We start from the raw sequence: 18,745 nt of genomic DNA, 5'->3' as shown, positions 1-18,745 counted from the left end.
CTTCAGCCCTGAAATATGTAAACACTGGCTCAACCTCTGTGTCTATTCCTCAGTGTCAGCTTTAGTTAATTGTGTGCAAAGCATACACGCTTCCCACCTTTTGGCAATCGATAAATTGTGCTGGTGGAAGGCTTACTCAAGTAACTTATCCTACTGATTGTTCTGGAACATTTCATTGTGCCCTTTCTCCTCCAACACAACAACCTCTTATCACAAATCATTCATTGTGGCCTGCAGAAATTATACACTAAATTCCCAGCTTGGCCATTAGTGTCAAATAATAGACCTTTAATAGACTTCTATTAATTGAACATTTATAGGATAGGCCAAGAATACCAACTCAGTCTCTGCAGAGCTGCTGCAGAAATGATTCTGGAGATGGACCGGTCTGTGTCTTGATTCTGAGCCAGACGTCTGATGAATAACTGTAGAGGGCGGTCAACTCCTCACGTTCATTAGCAAAAGCATCCCCATTATCTACTCATTGATTTGATATTGATGTGGTTTTTTTTTTTTTTAAACTCCTCTAAACTCAAAGTTTTAATGTTGAGTGTTTCAAATCTTTGGACTGATTAGCAAAATCAAGATGAAATTTAATGTGAAAGCAGGAAGTATAATGAGTACTATGTGTGCGCGCTCTAGGTTTATTAGGTTAAAAAACAAAACAAGTCTGAACGTACTTTGTTAAGATATGCTAATCCATGCCCCCACCACCCACAACACACTTTTCCCCCATGTGAAACATGAAAATATAGTGTAAATCACCCTGGAAATGTGTGGTGGAAAGAAAATGTACATATCGGTTGAGATAATCAACACATACTGATTACTAGTTTTGTAAGTGCTTATGAGTCTTTGCATTTCTTCCACATAATTCAGTATCAGAGTTAACGACAGATCCTAGTTTCCTCTGGTAAAGAAGCACCTCAATTCCTGAAAGGTTTTGCTACCTTCAAGATTGCTTATCGGCTGCAATAATTACCAATAAATCTCTCAGCATGAGAAATAATATGGCCGAACGAGTCAGTGATGAATGCAGAGGGTAGTTGGTTCCTCTCCATTCATCTTGACAATCTTCATTGCTACGTAAACAGTAAGACACATTATCATGATTCGTGTTTAAGTCAATTCTCAGCTCAACACTGATTCCAGAGAAATTCTACCTAATCAACTGTTTCATTAGGGGTTGAATGGTAACAGCAAGAAAATGGCAAAAGACTGTGATGGTCTGAACTTGTAAGTGAATGTGTGTGTCAGTGAGAGAGGAAGCAAGAGGAAGAGCAATGAATCTCTATATGATCAGAGACATTGAGCCGTGTGTCTCACCAACAACCACTCTTCTGAGAACGGTTAACCACATTATTTCCGATTATTCTCATCAGAATCCATGCTAACTTGATTTAGCAGACACCAGGTATGAGGAGCAAATCCCAGATGTGTGTTTCAAGTAAATTCCAGGTCTGTATTTAACATCCTGAAACTTACAAGCATTGAATAAACACCATCACTGTAGGACTACCAAAGAGCTGTCATTAGGTAGATACTCTAAAAATATCTGAGAACTGATAGGATCATATTTCCAAACAAGTCTATGCCCAGTTGGAAAATCCTCAGTGTAAGAAAATAATTCTCAGGCAGTCACCTGGAAGAATCCGCGATTGCCACAATATTTTCAGTGAACCACTCCCACCTGTGATAATGTCTTAATTCTAGAAAACCAACCAGAGCTGATGGGGTCCACCTGTCTGTTCCAAGTCCAGAGGAAACCAGACACTCCCCAAGGTTTGTTTCCTCTTAGGAGTTCATCAGTTCTCACTGTATGGGGTTATTTTTAAACATTGGTTTAAAATGTGCTGTAGCCCAGCTGTTCAACATCACAACAAAAGGTCAATTTTATATGTTGTTCTCCCTTGAAGAGCTAGAGTTAAGTGACCCAAAAGGCCAATTTGCCTCACTGAAGAAAGTATTTGTTCTTGGGAAGTTGCCCTTTTGCAGCCAAACTTATGTTGCCTTGTTTTACTAATGCAAATTTTGAACTTTGAAAATACTAATGTATTTAATTTTTATAGTTTCAGGGCTGGGGTTACCCGGTATAGGCATGTTTCAATTATGTCCATTAATATTGAACAGAGCCTAGATACGTCAAATCCGGTGATAATTCCCAATCTGCACAAAGCCCAAATTTAGCCAACCAAACTTTTTTAAAATGTGGTCTGAAATCTTAAAAATTGTGAGAATTAGCATCTTACCTGTGACCTTTTCAAAAGAGGAGCCTTTGCAAAATAGGATGGCAAAGAAGGGAAGCGACCCAACACGGACCAGGAAGCCAGACTCCCACGGGTTCAAATGCGAGCTCTGCCACTTATTGGCTTAGCTGAGAGAGCTTGCCTCAGTCTTCTCCTCCATCAAATGGGGATGGAACTGACTTCATAGGATTCTTGTACAAACTAGATGAGCTGCCACATATCAAGCTACGAAATGACATAAAGCTCTTCTTTGTTGGTTGTTCCTCACCCAATTCCTGGGAAGGAAGGCTCATTTTACAGATGGGGAAACTGAGGCTTAGAAGGGTAAAATAACTCACTCAGTGCAATTACAAAGGACGAGTCGAGAGTGTTTGCTGGTTTACTCTATGACACAGTTGCTATTTATAGTAGGGATTATATTTCACTTTTCTCTGAGCTGAGCAAACTTTTTATTTTGAGTGCTTTGAATTATCCCTTTTTCTCTCCTTCCTTTCATCCCTTCCTCCTTTTCTCCCTCTCTCCTTTCTTACCACAAGTATATTTTTAGCATCTCCCATGGGCAAACTGCCCTCTCAATCCTCGTGAAACAGTTACATATCATTAAAACGCTAAAGGAGGCCTCCCAGTGCCCATGTGTCCCACGGGGGGAGAAGGCATCGCCAGGCCAGCCACACGCCCTCCCCGCTTCCTCCGTGCCAGCTAAAAGCTTTTGGCTTCACTTTTCCTTGGGGCTCATTCTGCCATTCTTAGCAAGGTGCCATCTGGGCATAGTCACCTATCTGCAAATAGCTCTAAAATGAAGCCTTGCCCAACACCCCCTCATCTAAAAGTGGGCCTCCTATGCTTCAAAGGGCATGATCCCCACTTCTGTCTACCCCCTAGTGCATGAATCCTTCCAACGAGACACAGCAAAACCCCGAGGCGTTGTCAGGGGGCCCAAAGGTGCTGTATGTTCCAGACTTCCCCGGACAGTGCCGACTTCCACATCGTTGTATTCTTCTCCAGAAAGACAGTCCATTAAATGTAAGCCTAAATGTAATTGTTAAAAATGGGAATAACTGGAGTCTTTTGTACAGAAAAAAAAACCATGAGAAATATTTCCTCACCAGAAAATATGATCAGGGTAGGATCACTTCCTTGTCCTAACCAACATACCACCTCCTGCACCAGTGTTGGCTCAGAAATCTAACCATTTTATATTTGCAAGACTTTGTCTTCAGTCTAGCCAAAATGAATGAAGCTCACTTGGTTTTACCATGCATGTGTGCACATGTATGTGCATATGTGTGCATGTGTGTGCATGTGTGCCTGTATGAACATGGGACCATGTGAGTTTTCCTTCCAGGCAGATGAGCTGCAGAGACTGGTCTTCTGATATAAAAACTCTGGGTTCTCAGGCACCTTGATGGCTCAGTTGGTGAAACGTCTGCCTTCGGCTCAGGTCATGACCTCAGGGTCCTGGGATCGAGTCCTGCGTCAGGCTCCCTGCTCAGGGAGGGGAGCCTGCTTCTCCCTCGAACCCTCCCCACTGCTTGCGATTTTTCTCTCTCTTTCATATAAATAAATAGAATCTTTAAAAAAATAAAAACTCTGGGTTCTCATGGGCAGCCAGGCTGCCTGGACATGCTGTATTCACAGATGTGACTTTGAACCCCGGATGGATAGGTTCTCAAGCTAATGTGATTAAAGTGGTTCTTGTACGGGATGTTTCCGTGTTCCATTCCGTGTTCTCAAATGCAGGCAGATACTGGCTGAATCGGAGGCACGTGGCGCTCTGCCTTCTAGCCTCCAGCAGCTGCCAGCAGGACTGCCACAGGGAGGAAGCTGGCCATAGCCACCACCTGCCCCCCGACTAACCCCTGCTCCTCAGCTCCTGTGTAGACACGCATGGGGAAGGTCAGAGAGGATGGTGATCTCAGCTAAGACCATAAAGGAATGCCACCCCTAGGGTATTCGGCGCTCCTGGTCATCCTGACTTTCCATCCCTCAGTCTCCCTCCGAAGCCAGCAGACGGGTAGCAGGAAGCAAGGCACGAAGGCGAGTGGGCCTAGAGATGAGCCAGACACAAGTGAGCAGGGAGAGCTCAGTACAGCCAAAGGAACCCAGGGAGAGGGTCACCCAGGACTAGAAACAAAGGGACCTTGAAGATGGGCTAACCTGACCCTTCTGTTCCCTTGAACAAGAACCCAGGCCTGGCAGCTTGCTCCCTCTCCCTCCTCAGCCCGTTGACTAGCGACAGCAAGCGGAACCTGTTTTAGAATGTTTCATGTAGGACTTGGTGATTTTTTAAAAAATGCAATGGGTGTCAAAGACAAAACGGATGAAAATGCTGGTGCTGAATGGGGAGAAGAACAAAGAGAGCCTTCTAAAAACAATCACCAAAAGCTCCAGGAGAAATGTGGGTGGAGAGGGCCCTGTCAATTCTACCAGTAGAGTAAAGGGGTCAGTACCCTCCATCTAGAAACTTCCCTGGCAAAACCAACGCTGTCAGAGTTGCTGTGTAATGCCATCAGCCGGGGGGTTAAAAAGAAGGCAATCCTCTCCCACTCCCCCTGCTTGTGTTCCCTCTCTCGCTGGCTGTCTCTATCTCTGTCAAATAAATAAATAAATCTTTAAAAAAAAAGGGGGGGGGCGCCTGGGTGGCACAGCGGTTAAGCATCTGCCTTCGGCTCAGGGCGTGATCCCGGCGTTATGGGATCGAGCCCCACATCAGGCTCCTCCGCTATGAGCCTGCTTCTTCCTCTCCCACTCCCCCTGCTTGTGTTCCCTCTCTCGCTGGCTGTCTCTATCTCTGTCGAATAAATAAATAAAATCTTTAAAAAAAAAAAAAAAAAAAAAAGAAGGCAGGTGCCTGGTCCAACCTCAGAGATTTTGACTTAGTGGCATTGGGTGGCCTGGGCCTGGGGATTTCTCGAAGCTCTCCAGGAGATTCTGATGGGCGCTGAAGTTTGCAAGCCGTTGTTAAAGCATGGGCTTTCCTCCGTCCTTCTCTTATCACCTGCCAGACTGTCCAGAGTCAAACTCCAGTTATGTTTACCACCCGTGGGGCTCCTGGGCACATTCACAGATGCGGCCACACACCACTGTGGTTCACTTTCCTGGGCCTGAGCCCTGCTTCTGAGTGGATCGATAGATCTGTCACAGGGAAAGTGATCCTTGGAGATACACATAATGACTCCCTGAAAATGGTCCTTCTCTTTGAAACACAGCCCAAGCAGCCTCACATTGCTCCAAAGGGAAGAATAAAGAAGCATGCTCACTTATCAGTGTGTAAGACTGTGCTCTCTCTCTGACCCTCTCTGCCTGGCTGTGCCGTGGCAGATTGCTGGACCCCCACCACATTCCCCACAGCCACAGAAAATAAAGGGAGGGACACTGTAAAGAATGGTCTTCATGTGAGTGGGGACGTGATTGGGTTTGCTTTCAACAAAATGACTCCTGCTCATGGGCATGGACGATGGAGGATAATTAGGAGACTGGAGTCAGGGAGCCCGGTTTGGAGGCTGAGGGCATGGGGAAGGTCAGAGAGGATGGTGATCTCAGCTAAGACCAGAACCAGGAGAAGACAGATCTGTGAAAGTGTTGTCTGAAATAGAATCGGTGGGTGGGTGACAGGTTTGGTGATGAAAGAATTTAGGGAAATCTGAACGTCTGAGCCAGATGACTGGGAACATTATGATGCAGGAAAGGTTAAAACCACTGCTGTAAGGAAACTGACATGGGAAAGAGTTACAAACCAGGAGAGAGTGTTGCCTTAGAAACTGTAAGGTGTTTTGAAGCTTCCTCTTAAATGTCCCTGCTGTTGACCTGGGAATTTCCTGTGTAACTCTGACAACTACCCTCAACCTCTGGCCCACGCCAGGAAATGGGGGGAAAGTGTGGAATACCTGTTTTTAATGGTTTCCAGTTTGACACTCCACAATGGGGTTATGCTTTCAGCTAAAATGAAGAGTTGTGTGGTGGTGAAGGGGACAAACATGACCTCTACCTATAATTCCTTAAAATCGTTGTAGTCATGAAATAAATATTAAATAAGTATTAATATCTATAAAGAGCCATTACTAATATTATTAAATTAAATAAATATCTATTAAAGGAGCTTTGTAAAAGCTTTGTAATTAAGGCTGTCATAATCATTAATGTAATTTACCAAATGGCAGAAACTTCTGCAGCATTCCTGATTCTTGAAAATGCACAGGAAATTGGTAGAAAATGCCAAAACCTTGTAATAGTTTTTATTATAACCCCAGATAACAACGGGTGTGTTCTTGTCAGACATTCAAATGAGGCAAATAATGTAGGTAAAGAATTCCTCTTCAAAAAAATAATCTTTCTTCTAAATGCAAAAATAACACAAGGTCATTGTAAAACTAGTAAAAATATTTTTTTAAAAAGCCATAGATAATTATTACTAACATTTTTATGTATTTTTCCTCTTTTCCTATAAATAAATATACTTTTTAAAACACATTTGGGATCATACTGCCTATAATGTTTTCTATCTTTTTTTTTACGTATCATTACAACTAAGGTTTCTTCCACTATTATTAACTAGTCTCCAAAAACATGGTGGTATAGCTCTTTTCTTTTTTCATATTCCTTCAGTGGAAATAGTGTGATAAGCATAAATATATTGTTTATGTTCTCAAATATATTGTCTATGTTCTCTTACGATCCATTGTAGATTTAAATGCAATCCCAGAAACTTGACCTTCTTGTCTCCTTCTAGTCTCTTTTACTTAGATCTTTTAGTAGAAGCTCTCTTATAAATGACCTAAACACTAGGATTAATCAATTCTCCATTTACTCTATTCTTCCATGGGCAGGCTGAATTCTTGCAGCTAGTAGAGTGCTAAATACATGGCCATGCTTCTGCCCTCACAGCTCATGTGTATGCTTGCCAAGAGTTGGTTGAGTTTGTTCCCTAGTCTATCTATGCTGCGTGGACAGATGATAATTACACAACTCTCTTATATACTATACAAACCAATGAAACCTCAGGGTGAACAGAGTGATAATTTCCATGACTATAAAGGAGAATGCTTGGAAATACTCTATAAAGGCAAGTTGCTTAGAATACTTTTGTTTAACAATAGGTATGGGAAAAAATCAATCATTTCGATGCACTAGCAACCTATAATTCCAAATGAAATTTATTTTTAGTAGCATTTAGAATAGATCACAAAACTGGTATGTTTAAGTATAAATCCAAGAAAACATGTACAGGATCTGTAAGTTGAAAACTATAAAACACTAAGGAAAGAAATAAAAGAAAATGTAAATAAAAGGAGAGACATATCATATCCATTGATTGGAGAACTCAACATAGTAAAAGTGTCAATTTTCCCCAAAGAGATCTATAGATTTAACGCAATCCCAATTAAAATTCCAGTTGTATCATACCTAGACAAGCTGATTCTAAACTTGATATGGGAAAACAAAGAAATTAAGATAGCTAAAACAGCTTTGAAAAAGAATAGAGTTGGATGAATCACATTACTATAGTAATCAAGACAGTGTAATTGGGTGAAGGGATGGATCAGTGGAATATACCAGAGTCCAGAAATAGACCCACACAAGCATGGCCAACTGATTTCTGACAAAGGTACAAAAGTAGTTCAATGGACTCTCATGCTTCATTCCCCCTTCTGATTATGGACTCTGAGAAACAAACTGAGGGCTTCAGAGCGCAAGGGGGTGGGGGGATGGGATAGGCTGGTGATGGGTAGTAAGGAGGGCACGTATTGCATGGTGCACTGGGTGTTATACGCAACTATTACACCAGAAACCAGGGATGTACTGTATGGTGACTAACATAATATAATAAAAAAAAATTTTTTTTAAGTAGTTCAATGGAGGAAGGACAGCTTTTTAGCAAATGTTTTGGAACAATTGAATATCCATATACAAAAATATGAATTTTGATGTGTACACATCTCATACAAAAGTTAACTCAAAGGGATCAGAGATCTAAACGTACAATGTAAAGCTATAAAACTTCTAGAAGAAAACATGGGAGAAAATCTTTGTGAGCGGAGGTTAGGCAAAGGAACATGACACCAAAAGTATGATCCATACAAGAAAATATTGATAAATTGGACTTTTGCAAAATTAAAAACATTCACTTTGCACAAAACATTGTTAAAAGAATGAAAACATAAGCTAACATAAACAGGGAGAAAATTCTTGCAAATCGCATATCAACAAGACTTTATTCAGAATATATAAAGAACTCTTAAAATTCAACAATAAGAAAGTAACAATGCAATTTAAAAATAGATAAGACGTGAACAGACACTTCACCACAGAGCCTCTAAGGTATAAATGAACACATGAAAAGACGTGCAATGCCATTAAATTTATACCGTGACAAGATACAAGTATGCCCCTCTAATAATAGCTAAAGTTAAAATATTGAAAATATCAAGTGCTGGTTTAAATCAGAGCAACTGGACCTCCACTATATTACTGGTAGGAATGCACTCAGGAAATTAGTTTGGCAGTTTCTGATAAAGTTGGGTATATACTTATTCTCTGGCCCAGCAAACCCACTCTTAGGTATCTGCCTAGAGAAATGAAAACTTATGTTCACGTGACAACCTAAACACAAGTGTTTGTAGCAGCTCCAATCACAATACCTAAAACTGGAAACAAGCCACATGCCCTTTGACAAGTGAATAAAGACTGTGGTACATTCGTACAATGGAATATTACCTGGCAATGTAAATGAATGAACTGCTAACATGAGCAGCAGCTTGGATGAATCTCAAAAGCATTATGCTGAGTGAAAGCAGCCAGGCTCAAAAGCTGATAAATTCTACGATGCCATTATATATATAACATTCTTAAAAAGACAACTATAGTGATAGAGATCAGATTAATGGTTGCCTGGGATTATAGGTTAGGGGAAGGAGTTGCTATAAGGGAATGATTCCCACACGGGAATTTTCTTGGATGGTGGAACTGTTCTGTAACCTGATTATAGTGATGGTTCCACGAATCTATACATGTTTTAAGACTTGTAGAACTGCACACCAAAAACAAGAAGTCAACTGTAGTGTATGATAACTTAAAAAATAAATGTTAAAAATTAGGTGTGGTCAGGACAATCATAGAAAAGTAGAGGAAATCTAATCTTCTATATCTAGAAGATTTCTGCACTCAGGTGGTTTTGAAAGTGTTTTAAATTCTGGCTGCACTTAAATATGCTGAAATAATCGTGGAAGACACATTATGAGCAGGATTTATTCACGAAAGATAATGAGGAACTCCAGTCAGGAGACCGTACAGAAAGAAAAGATCTTGGCCTTATATCAAAAGATTACTGAGTGCATGTTTACACACTTTAAATTAAAATCATAATTTTTTATGCTTCCCTATGAATTTCTACTAATCACCTAGCTCATGAGCTCATTGGATAAAAATTTTATTACGGATGGTTTATTGCAATCATTTACTTTTTTAAAAGTATTTAACAGTCTATTCATGGGAAATATTTTATTTTGAAATGAACTTTCTAAATGTTTTTTTGTTACATCTTACACTTCATCTTAAGACAAATAAATTTGCATTTTAGGTGTACACCATATGCCCTTGATGCAAATGGATTCCGTGGATAAGGCATAATATTGTTCAAGAATATATGGTCCTGGGAGAGACGTATGGATGAAAGCCACACAATGTTTGTTCCCAGCTTAGCGCCTTTGTTGCTATGCAACAAGGTCAAGATAATGACATTAAGATTACTTATTGATTTAAGCTCCCAATAGTCAACCTTTGTTCATAGAACAGTTCTTTCCACCCTCTTCTGATTAAATTATCACTGAGTGTTCAAGCATTTAAATTATTACCACGAAAGTAGTGTACTTTTGATAGAATCACTAGGCTGAACTGAAAAAAAGGAAAATCTTTAATCATGTCAAAGAGAGAAGACAAGTCACTTGTAGTCTTCTTCAAAGTCTTGTCCACTCCACACAGCCATCCAAAGGTACTGGGTCATCTTTGTTGTAGCCATTAAAATAGCAAAGCTGCCAGGTTAGGGATGGTGATTCCATGCAAAAATCTCTTTCAGGCATTTCTTAGGAAATTTAATGTTTTAATGAATCTCAAGAAAAGTCAATCAAGAAGTTGGAGAAACTGGGGGCGCCTGGGTGGCACAGCGGTTAAGTGTCTGCCTTTGGCTCAGGGCGTGATCCCGGCATTGTGGGATCGAGCCCCACATCAGGCTCTTCCACTATGAGCCTGCTTCTTCCTCTCCCACTCCCCCTGCTTGTGTTCCCTCTCTTGCTGGCTGTCTCTATCTCTGTCAAATAAATAAATAAAATCTTTAAAAAAAAAAAAGAAGTTGGAGAAACTGGAAAAAGTATAGTTCTCCTGCAATAATTAATGCTTAACAATCTACTTAGAGATGTTGCTTTTTCTTTTTTTTTTCTTATTTTAATAATAATTTTTTATTATGTTATGTTAGTCACCATACAGTACATCCTTCGTTTTTGATGTAGTGTTCCATGATTCATTGCACCATGCACCATTGCACCATGCAATACGTGCCCTCCTTACTACCCATCACCAGCCTATCCCAGTCCCCCACCCCCCTCCCATCTGAAGCCCTCAGTTTGTTTCCCAGAGTCCATAATCTCTCATGGTTCATTCCCCCTTCTGTTTACCCCCCCTTCATTCTTCCCTTCCTTCTTCTACTGATCTTCCTGCTATTTCTTATGCTCCATAAATGAGTGAAACCATATGATAATTGTCTTTCTCTGCTTGACTTGTTTCACTTAGCATAATCTCCTCCAGTCCCGTCCATGTTGCTGCAAATGTTGGGTAATCGCTCTTTCTGTTGGCTGAGTAATATGCCATTGTATATGTGGACCACATCTTTTTAATCCAGTCATCTGTTGAAGGGCATCACAGCTCCTTCCACGATTTAGCTATTGTGGACATTGCTGCTATGAACATTGGGGTGCATATGGCCCTTCTCTTCACTACGTCTGTATCTTTGGGGTAAATACCTATTCTAAGTAATTCAATGACATCAAGCAAAAACTGACGCTGAAAGGCAAAGGTTAAGTTTGACATTTCCAGGAACTGAGACAGGAATGCAGATTGGTCATGATCTCATCAATCAGAGCTGCTGTAGCTGTTGCCTTGTGGGCGTGTTCATGGCTTGTCTGCTGTGAGTGATGAGTCACTCTTGTAAATAAAATAAATATTGATGAGTTCTTGTGCACTGTGTACTTTACAAATCTGTAAGTGGTATTCTAAGCAATAACAAGTTTTAGAAGCAACACTAGTTCTTCAACTGGCAATTTCAAAAGTGATTCTGTGTAATGCTACTAACCATGCTAGGAGACCCAAGTGTTAGGTGATTCAAGTACCATTTGCAATATTTGCTGGCATTTTTCCAGTGTTTGAAAATTCTCTGGAGCTGTGCTTATATAGGAGCTGCTGGCCACTCGCGTCCATTAGACCCTGGAAATGCAGCTCATACAAATTGAGAGGAGCTGGACTCCACAGAATAAATATGAATAAAAAGAAGCAAAGTATCTCATTAATAGTTTTTATATTGATTATATATTGATATGATAATATTTTGGATATATTGGTTTAAATAAAATATATCATTAAAATTAATTTCACCTGCTTCTTCTTTACTTTTTAACATAGCTATGAGAGCATTTAAAATACATGTGTCTCGCATATTGGGCAGGGCTGATCTATACGTAGATACAACAAAACCTAACTTAAAATTTACAAAACAATTTTTTAGATATTCATAATAATGAGTAAAGAGTATGAAGAATGTTGGAATTATTTTAAGCATAACACGATTTCTGGAATTCCAAAATCCTGAAGATGACTGTCAGGAACTTGGAAACACTTGTCAAGGACACCAGCTTTGGAGTACAGGATTCAGCTTCTGCCTCAACTCTGATGCCGGACTTCCTTGTAATGTAATGGGATGATAATAAACACCACATAGTGTCATGAATATTGTTAAAAATAATAGAGGGCACCATTCCTCCCCCTGAGCTTCTTTATCATTCCTGGAAGCTCTGCTGCTCCCCTTCCTCTGGGACTTGGCACCTGCACTTGGCAGTATCTTGCCCATTCTCCCACCAGCCGAATGAGCGTCCTTATTCCACTCCTGTAAGAGGAACAGTCAACCGTTCTGGAGTGCCAGCTTAGGCCAAAACACTGTTCTGTGAGCTTTGTGTAGCCCACAAATAGACCTCATTACTGCATACCTTTACGGACAGGTGTATTGAGGCACAGAGAAGTTAATTAACTTATTCTTGTTAATCCAGCTCATAAGTAACTGAGCCTGTATTCAAACCAGGCAACCAGCTTCTAGAGTCTGCAGACTTTTTCTTCCCTTCCTCCATCACCTTCCTCCCTCCCTCCCTCCCTCTCTTCTTTCCCCCCTTTCTTTTTGAAACTTCAAGCTGAGCTTAGCACTCCCTAGTTCAGGGCCAGTTGCTGTCTGTGGTCCATACCAGGGCTCCATTTCCCTTATTCTCTGTCCTCCCCGTCTCCATCCCATTCCTTTCTTACCCCAGTGGAAACCACCATTATGTTCTTAATGTGTTTCTTTTCATTTGGCCATGTTCTCGCAGAATGTGGGGCACCTAGTTGGCTCAGTCAGTAGAGCATGCAGCTGGTGACCTTGGGGTCATGGTTTCGAGCCCCGCGTGGGGTGTAAAGGTTGCTTAAAGAAACCTAACAAAACGTTCTTGCAGAATGTATATGAGCCCCAATTTGACTGCCTGTGAGAAGAGTAATAGTAGTACCCACTCTGCGGGTGTGTTTGGAGGAAGAAATGATCACCTGTGCTGTAAATACATCGACAATGCCACCAGTACTGGATGTGGGTTCATTGACCTCAAGCCTCCATCATCCCACGTGAAATGTTGTCAAGTCCAATCTTGTAAATTTACCACTCGTTGTAAATTTACTTGCATTTTCCTGATTAGTAAAGGTTTTAAACAAGTCATACACTTGCCAGCCCATGGGATTCCTCTTCTGTAAATTGCTGTTCATGTCTTTTGCCCTTTTTTTCCCCATCGTGATTGCTGTCCTTTACTTGTCAACTCAAGGCCCTAGCTATTCGAAACATAGATCCCTCATTTTTTTTATTTCAAGTTTTTATTTAAATTCTAGTTAGTTAACATATATGGTAAAATTGGTTTCAGGAGTAGAATTCAGTGATTCATCACTTACCATAAAATACCCAGTGCTCATCCTTAATACCCATCCCCCATCTAGCCCATCCCCCACCCATGTCCTTCCATCAACCTTTAGTTTGTTCTCTATATTTGAGTCTCTCTCTCTCTCTCTGTTTTTTTGTTTTGTTTTGTTTTGTTTTTAGAGAGAGAGAGAGAGAGGGGAGAGATTCAGAGGAAGAGGGAGAGAGAGAATTTTAAGCAGGCTTAAGCTTAGTGCAGAGCCCAAGTACCTGAGATCATGACCAACCTGAGATGAAATCAAGAGTCTGGCACTTAACCTACTGAGCCACCCAGGCACCTCTATAGTTCAGAGTCTCTTATGGTTTGCATCGCTCTTTTTTTTCCTGCTTCCCCCATGTTCATCCGTTTTCTTTCTTAAATTCCCACATATGAGTGAAATCATATGGTATTTGTTTTTCTCTGACTGACTTAATTTGCTTAGCATCATACCCTGTAGTTCCATCCATGTCATTGCAAATGGAAAGATTTCATTCTTTTTGATGGCTGAGTAATATTCCAGTGTGTGTGTGTGTGTGTGTGTGTGTGTGTGTGTGCGCGTGTTTGTGTGTGTGTGTGCGTATCTTCTCTCCTTCAGTCTCTATCTTTGGCCACAGTCTGCACACTCAGTCACTAAATGAAGTGTCCTCTTTAGGCCCTGTTCCTGTGAGACACTGGACAGTTTGGGTCCTTTGACCAGGGAAGACCTCCTTCTGAACAGCACTTCACAGTTATTTCTAATGCACATTCATTTGACCTTTATCCTATGTTCTGACTCTCATTTATCAATTCTTTATTTGATAAAATATTTATTGAGCACCCATCACGTGCAGTCAGAGTTCTAGCCATTGGGATATAAGAGTGAGCAAACAGGCACAATCTCTGCCCTCAGAATGCTGGGGGGTAGGGTAAGACAGGCAAAAAAATAGCAAGATATGTCCCCAAACTTGGAGACAACTCAGATGTCCTTCAGTAGGTGAATGGATAAATAAAGATGGTCCATCCAGACAATAGACTATTATTTAATGCTAAAAAGAAATGAGCTATCAAGCTATGACAAGAGATCAAGGGAACTGAAATCCTCATTACTAAGTGAAAGAGGCCAATCTGAACATATACTCTGTGATACCAACACTATGACATCCTGGAAAAGACAAAACTATGGAGGCAGTGAAAAGATCAGTCATTGGCTGGGGGTGGAGGAGGGAGGGATGAGTAGGTGGAGGAGTCTTGGGGCAGTGAAAGTACACTGTGTGAGACCATAATCAGGGATATGCATCATTATGCATTTATCCAAAACCACAGAATGTACAACACCAAGAGCCAACCCTAATGTAAAGTATGGGCTTTGGGTGATGATGATGTGTCAGTGTCGGCTCATTGATTCTAACAAATGTAGACTCCGGTGGGGGTGTTGACAATGAGGGAGGCTGTGCATGTGTGGAGGCAGGGGAATATGGGAAATCTCTGCACTTCACACTTAATTTTGCTGTGCGTATATATATATATACACACGCACACATATATACACACACACATACACACACACATATATACACACACACATACACACACATATATACACACACACATATATACACACACATACACACACACATATATACACACACACATACACACACACACATATACACACACACATATACACACACACATACACACACACATATATACACACACATACACACACACATATATACACACATACACACACATATACACACACACATATACACACACATACACACACATACATATACACACACATATATACACACACATACACACACACATATATATACACACATACACACACACATATATACACACACACATATATACACACACATACACACACACATATATATACACACATACACACACACATATATATACACACACATACACACACACATATACACACACACACACATATATATATACACACATACACACACACACATATATATGTGTGTGTGTGTCTATATGTAAAATGTGTCAGCTGTTGGTAAGTGTTATAGAAAATAATAAGCAGAGAAGAAGATAAAAAGTGATAAATGCTTTTTTTCAGAGTTTAGTCCCAGAAGGCCTCTTTGAGAAAGCACATTTGAGCAGAGACATGAAGGGAGTGCAAGGGAGTGAGCCACGAGAATATCAGGAGGAAGAGCATCCCAGGCGAGAAAACAGCAAGTGCAAAGACCCTGAGGCAAGAACCAGCTTTGTGTGTATTCCAGGGACAGCCAGCAGGACACTGTGATGTGTGTGTAGAGAGATGCAGAAAGTCAGTCTGGAGGACTGGGCAGAAGGTAGAGCGCTCCAGAGACAGCCTGTAGACCACAGCAGGACCCACTTCATTCTCCTGATTGACACAAGATGCTTTTTCTTGAGCTAACCCCTGAAGCTCAAGCTCTCCTTTCAAGACGACTGGTAGCTCAGCTCTGATTCACTGTGTACAATTTTATGGTTTAAAAGAAATTTAAATTTTTGAATTTAAAATAAAATTCTTGTAGCTTTCTTGGAGATCATCTCCCTCACCGTTCACCAGTTATAGGATATTGAGCAGTTTAAAGAATATGGCAATCCATGGAAGTGGTAAATTAGCCCCTGAGTGTAGAGAGAATATAATCATTATTGGAATTATGCACATTGACACAAAGATTTTTATTTTTAATTAGCAGAAATAAGTCATTTGTAGCCAACTGAGAGTTTAATAACTCTTTTCAGTAAGATTGTTGTAAGAGCTTGGAGAAATTAATCCTTTGAAAACTGGGATTTAAAAAAAAAAAAAAAGGAAAAGAAAAAAAGATTTCCTCGTGCTAGCCTTGCTATTTCCTGCACAATTTAGTGTAGTGTTCTATTGGTTCAAAATGTTTCCAATTAAAAAGACAAAACTTCCTATCCCAGATTAATCAAAATTCACTTTAAGTGACTTAAATTAACAACAGGAAAGGAAGCTTCATCAACTTGAAAATTAAACTAAACAGCATTTGGTTTATTATTTGGAAGTGCAAGTCAAAGGAAAATTTAATAAAATTTAATAGAATTTCTAAATAAAACAACATATGTTTTAAAGTTCCTATCACAAAATTCAATAACAAGTATCATGTTAGACCATGTATCAGGCAGCATGGTTAGAGAACATCTCTGAGATCCCCATGTGAAGCAGACAGGTCATGATTTTGCCCTCTTCCTTTGTCCAAGGTGGATATGATTTGCTATTTCCCCATGAAAGCTATTTTTCAGTAGCTTGTACCCACTGGGTCCTCCCTGTCATATGGTTTTGTGCATGCTGTTCCCTCCACCAAGGATACCCGTCCATCCTTTCTTCATTTAGTTTTCTCCTACAGTTCTTCAAATCTCAACTCATTGTCATCTCCTTAGGAAGGCTTCCCTTGGCCTCCCAGAAGAGAATGCCATCATCCCTCGGTTTGTAGCACTTGTCAAAGTGGCATTTGTGGGCCAGGGTCCACGTTTTTAGTCCACACCATATTTTTAGGGCACCTCAATGAACATTCATTGAATGAACGACTGATAGGGGGATATGTACAATCGAGAGGAGGGTAGTTGCTGTTGAAGTACTTGAACCAGCAGATGCAAAGATCCAAAAATGTCTCAGCTGGGAATTCTGGTTTTATTGTGATTAAACTAGGTCCTTAATTTTTTTTCCTAATGAGCAAATGATTTTGTTTTTCTCAAGTTTTTTGATCCAAGATTCGCTGTTGTCAAGACAAGGTAAAAACTTCTGATGGCTCCACCTGTTCTAATAAAAATCCCCAAAAGCCAAAGAAAGGGGGCTTTGTAACGACGTTGGGTCTGTACATAAACCAGGTCAAGTTTGAGATCAAATCTTACTTCTACATCTGGCAGCAGGTTTTCCTTATCCCCTTTACCATAAGTAATCAAGGGAGCCTAAAAATAAGGCATAGGGTCTATTGAGGGAGGCAGGAGAGAAGGAAAAAGAGGAAGAAAAAAACATGCAGAAAGGAGAATTATAACTACATGTAATTCTTTGCTAGAACATTTTCTGTAAAACAACTGCAATAGAGCCAACTCCTCGTTTGTTTCCTTAGTATCCTTAGCCCTTTGCCCAAAGAAACTCATTCTAGAACTATTACTCACTTAAATGTTTCCAAATATAATTGTGATAGATTGTAAATTCCCCGATAATTAAAAAATAGTTTGTGTAGATGAAAATAAGTGGAACACCAAAGACAACCAGAGAGAATCAAAATTAGTATCACAGCTAGGGCCCCTCAGAGACTCTGGGGGCCAGAAGATTTCTCTCTGGTCCAGCATTTTCCCAACTGTGGTCCATAGACCATCAACATCCATGGGCAGTTTTTAAAATCAGAATTTCTGGGAGTTGCCCTAGAGGCCCTTGTTTTTAATATGTTGCCCAGATGGTTCTTGCAAACTCTCTGGTTTGAGAACCGCTGATCTAGGCTGGCCTTCTTGTTTCATAAATGGGGAAGATTAAGCATGTTCCTGGAATTGTCCAGCTGGTGAACTGCAGGAAGGAGACTGGGCTCTCTGACCAGAGCCTTCCTCTATGATCACCTTCAGACCCAGAGCTTTCAGCAAGGCCTGCTGGTGATAATAGCAAAAGAATACTTCTGGCAGAACTGCAATGTTGCTGCTTCTTGTTCACACCATTCTTAAGTCCCTGGACTATTAATGTCTTGATCGTTGGAACGCACTATGACACCAAAGGCTCGGATTGCAGTAGGTCTCCAGTGAGAGGTGATCAGGAAAATTGAAAATACGTTCCCCAACCATTCCTGCCCAGTCCTTTGTAACTCAGGACACTCTAGGTGGGGTAAGGGGCACACGGTGGCAGATGGCAACTCACTTAGAAGGAACTTGAAACTCTAAGAGGTGCAGTCAGGCCGTGGACAAAATAGCCTTTAGGCACCAGTGTCCCTCTGTGTTCAAAATAGCACCTACCTCGTCATTTAGTCGAAAATGTTGTTTCAGATTTACTGCAAAATTTCACAGCCTGCCTGGAACGTCACTAATGTTTTAAAAGTTCAGGTCCTGTCATGTCTTTGGGGGTGTCCAGTCCTCATAGAGGTCAACGAAAACCACCCAGGACTGAAAGACTGTACGATCAATGCAGGCAGCAAAAATCCCATTGCCCTTTAGAAAGCAATTTATATTTTTTTCCAGAACTGAGAGTTATGTTTACTGAACGTGAAGTCCTAAGTAGGAAGTATCACTTTTTCATTGTGGGGGCTTAGGGGGAAGGAAATAGTTATT

The sequence above is a fragment of the Ursus americanus genome, chromosome 32 (genome assembly GCF_024610735.1).
Source record: "Ursus americanus isolate L20-20 chromosome 32, mUrsAme1.1.p, whole genome shotgun sequence".
NCBI classification, from domain to species: Eukaryota; Metazoa; Chordata; class Mammalia; order Carnivora; family Ursidae; genus Ursus; species Ursus americanus.
The sequence above is the reverse complement of the archived record's forward strand: the minus strand, read 5'-3'. Positions refer to the sequence as shown.